This window comes from Gossypium arboreum, chromosome 11 (genome assembly GCF_025698485.1).
Source record: "Gossypium arboreum isolate Shixiya-1 chromosome 11, ASM2569848v2, whole genome shotgun sequence".
Lineage (NCBI taxonomy): Eukaryota > Viridiplantae > Streptophyta > Magnoliopsida > Malvales > Malvaceae > Gossypium > Gossypium arboreum.
The window spans coordinates 29,177,011-29,181,422 of NC_069080.1; the positions used below are offsets into that span (position 1 = coordinate 29,177,011).

Below are 4,412 nucleotides of genomic sequence, written 5' to 3' on the forward strand. Positions count from 1 at the left end.
AGCATAACATTAATGCTCACCCCTAAATCAGCCAATGCATTATTTACGTTCAAACTACCAATTAAACAAGGAATCGTAAAACTCCCTGGATCGTTTAACTTGTTGGGCAGCTTATTCTGTAGAACGACTAAGCAAACTGCGTTCAACTCTACATTCGATGCCTCATCCAACTTCCGTTTATTTGCTAAAAGCTCCTTTAAAAATTTAACTACGTTTAGCATCTGCGAAAGAGCTTCAATAAACGGTAAGTTAATATGTAATTTCTTTAATAATTTAAGGAATTTACCAAATTGTTTGTCCGTGTGGTCTTTCCTTGTCGAACTGGGATATGGTACGCGAGGTTTGTACTCTTTACTTACCGATTCTCGCTTACTGTGGTCTACCTCACCTTTAGTTCTGGTTCAGGTTCAACTAACCTTTCTTCATCTTGAACAATAATCGCATTAAGCTACTCCCTTGGGTTACATTCAGTGTTACTCGGCAGGCTACCTTATGGTCGTTCAGAAATCAATTTGCAAGCTGGCCTATCTGAGTTTCGAGCCCTTGGATCGGTGCTTGTTAATTCTTAAGTGCGGTTTCGGTATTCTGAAAATGAGTTTCTGACACCGAGATGAATTTTGTTAGCATCTTCTCAAGGTTTGGCTTTTTCTCCTGCTGGTAAGGTGGTTGCTGAAAACCTGGGGGATATTGTGGCCTTTGATTTCCTTGGCCACCCTATGAGAAGTTGGGATGGTTCCTCCAACTTGCATTATAAGTGTTATTGTATGGGTTATTTTGAGATCTAGAATTATTATTACCCATATATTGAACTTATTCCTCCTCGGTGCTAGGGTTGAAGGATTGATATTCTGTGTGTACTCCTCCTCCATTAGAATCGCACCTCATCACTGGATGTACCTGTGTAGAACCATACAAACCGTCAATATTTTTATTTAACAGTTCTACCTGGTTAGATAGTATAGTAACCGTGTCTAGATTGAAAACACTGGCTGCTTTTGTTGGCTTTATTCTCATGACTTTCCACTGATAGTTATTCAGTGACATCTCTTCAATAAATTCATAAGCCCCTTCAAGTGTTTTGTTGTTTAACGTTCGACTGGCAGCTGCGTCAATGAGTTGTCTTGTTGAGGGGTTCACACCGTTATAAAAAGTCTGAACCTGTCACCATAAAGGTAACCCATGGTGAGGGCACCTTCGTAATAGGTCATTATATCTTTCCCATGCATCATAGAGTGTTTCTAGATCCATCTGCACAAAAGAAGAGATATCATTCCTCAACTTAGCCGTTTTAGCTGGCGAAAAATATTTAAGTTAAAATTTTTCGGTCATTTTTTCCCAAGTAGTGATTGATCCTCGTGGTAACGAGTTCAACCACTATTTGGCTTTGTTCCTCAATGAAAAGGGAAACAACCGAAGGTGAATGGCATCGTCAAAAATGCCATTGATCTTCAAAGTGTCGTAAAATTCCAGAAAATTCACCAAATGAGTGCTTGGATCCTCGTCCTGCAAACCATCAAACTGAACAAACTATTGTATCATTTGAATTGTGTTAGGTTTCAGTTCAAAATTATTTGCAGCAATAGCAGGTCTAACTATACTCGATTCGGCTCCTGTTAAAGTAGGTTTAGCATAATCATACATAGTATGAGGAGCAGGATCCTGATTTATTGGATCTGCAGCAACCACAGGAGGAAGCTGATTATTCTGATTTTTAGCCATCTCCTCGGTTGTGGTATGGATATCTTCCTCTTGCCGTTCCTCTATGTATTGTAGACTTCGCCTTATCTCTTTTCAGTTTCTGCGAGCTGTGCTTTCGATCTCACTATCAAAAAGTAGAGGTCCTGACAGGTTTCTTCTAGTCATAAACTATAAAAACCTACCAGAAGTAAATAAAAGAAAATTTAATGATATAAACAAAAATAAAAATAAAAATTAAATTGCAATAAATAAATGGCTAAAGTAATAAAAATTAAGCGTTCCTAATATCTTCGTTCCCCAGCAACGGCGCCAAAAACTTGATGTGCGTGATAAGTTTTATATTAATGATTGACCGTACTTGAAAACTCACTATTATCACGATGAAGGCAAGCGCACCTATCGAACAGCACTATAGTTTATAGCAAGACCGGAATGTCAAACCCACATGAACTAAAAGTACTAGTATTAACTTTCTTTTTATTATCTAGCCTAAAAATACGAAAATTTGTTTTATCTAAACTAATTAACTAAACTAAGAATGCACAGAAAGTAAATTGGGGAAATACTTTTGGGAAATATGATTGATTTAGGCAATACCCAAGGGAAAAATCCACCTAGACTTCAATTGTTTTTTGACTCTGAATTATACGATTTATTCATTTGACTTGATCCATAGAAATCCCTAATTTATATTATTATTTCTCTCAATACTAACAACGTCTAACCCTAGGTTGATTAATTGAAATCTCTTTCTAATTAAAACCCCTAATGTCGCATTAACTCAATCTATGGATTACCATATTAGGTTTGACCCTAATCTGGCAGATTTATGTCGCCCTATGTCTAGGAGTGCAATCAACTCCACTTAATTATGCTAGATCTACTCTTGGAAGGGACTTTTGCTTCTCTGAATAAGCACATCAATACTTGAATCAATATCCTGGAATATTAAAGCAAGAATTAAGAACACATAATTAAGATCAAATCAAATATTTATCATATAATTAAGAAAATAATAACAATATCCGTCTTAGGTTTCATTCCCCTTAGGTATTTAGAGGATTTAATTCATAAGTGTGAAAGGAAACATCTCAGAAGAATAATAATAAAACATAAAGAAAACCCAAAAACCCCTGAAGGAAATTGAAGGGAGATCTTCAGTCTTGAAGGAGAATTCGGCTTCTGAGATGGATCAATCGGCTTTCTTCGAGTAATTCCTTGCCTCCTACTCCGTGTGTCTTTTCTAGGTACCTCCTAGGGTGTTTATATAGGCTTTAGAATGCTTCAAAACCCTGAAGAGTGGCCTTCTTCGAATAGGACTAAACTTGGCTCTACAGGGACACGCCCGTGTGACATGCTCGTGTGGTGTGGCTTAGGCTGTGTTGCAATCTATTAAATAGACACGGGCGTGTAAACGACCCGTGTGAGGAAGTCCAGGCGGTGTTGATTTCCCATGTTGACCCATTTTCTCCATTTTTGGCCCGTTTCTCGCTATTTTTACTCTCCTATACTTACCTAAGTATAAAACATGAAATTAAAGGATTAAGAGCATCGAATTCCACAAATCTGATGACAATTCATCCAAAAATATGCTAAGCATGGGATAAAAATATGTATAAATTATGACTTATCATGGATCAAACTAATTTTTTAGAGAGTCTGAGTATGTTAATTTGGGACGATCATGACTATTAATTCATCACCTAATGCTTCAGAGATGCTCTAGAAATTTAATCTTCCCAAGGTGACTTCAAGGATGATTTTGCTTCCATTGCACAAAATTGTTCAAAATTTTTCAAATTCGATAAGTTTAATATCATAATAGCTAAATGATAAGTCATAATTTATACATATTTTTATCCCATGCTTAGCATATTTTTGGATGAATTATCATCATGTTTGTAGAGTTCGATGCTCCTAATTCTTTAATTTCATGTTTCATATTTAGGTGAGCATAAGAGAGTAAAAAGAGCGAGAAACGGGCCAAAAACAAAGAAAATGGGTCAACACAGGAAATCAACACAGCCTGGACTTCCTCACACGGGTAGTTCATACGCCCGTGTCTATTTAATAGATTGCAACACGGCCTAAGCCACCTCACACGGGCGTGTCCCTGTCGAGCCCAAATCTAGTCCTATTCGAAAAAATCCACTCCAGAGGGTTTTGAAGCCTTCTAAAGCCTATATAAACACCATAAGGTACCTAGAGGAGACACACGGAGTCGGAGGCAAGGAATTACTCGAAGAAAGCTGATTGATCCATCTCAGAAGCTGGATTCTCCTTCAAGACTGAAGATCTCCCTTCAATTTCCTTCAAGGTTTTTGGGATTCTTTATGTTTTGTTATCATTATTGTTCTAAGATGTTTTCTTTTACACTTATGAACTAAATCCCCGAAATACCTAAGGGGAATTAAACCTAAAACGGATCTTGTTATTATTTCTGAATTATATGATAAATATTTGATTTGTTCTTAATTATGAGTTCTTAATTCTTGCTTTAATATTCCAGGATATTGATTCAGGTATTGATGTGCTTATTCAGAGGAGCAAAAGTCCCTCTCGAAGAGTAGATCTAGCATAATTAAGCGGAGTTGATTGCACCCCTAGACATAGGGTGACATAATTTTGCCAGATTAGGGTGAAACCTAATAAGGGCATCCATAGATCGAGTTAATGCAACACTAGGGGTTTTAATTAGAAAGAGATTTCAATTA

The 4,412-nt window shown here is 36.9% G+C and overlaps 1 non-coding gene across 1 annotated transcript; it reads left to right on the plus strand.

The window, feature by feature from the left end:
• The first annotated feature begins 1,174 nt into the window (after nucleotides 1-1,174).
• On the plus strand, nucleotides 1,175-1,281 carry LOC128284899 (small nucleolar RNA R71). Its single transcript, XR_008275318.1, has one exon. It is a non-coding gene; the product is annotated as a small nucleolar RNA R71 (small nucleolar RNA).
• Nucleotides 1,282-4,412: the final 3,131 nt, after the last annotated feature.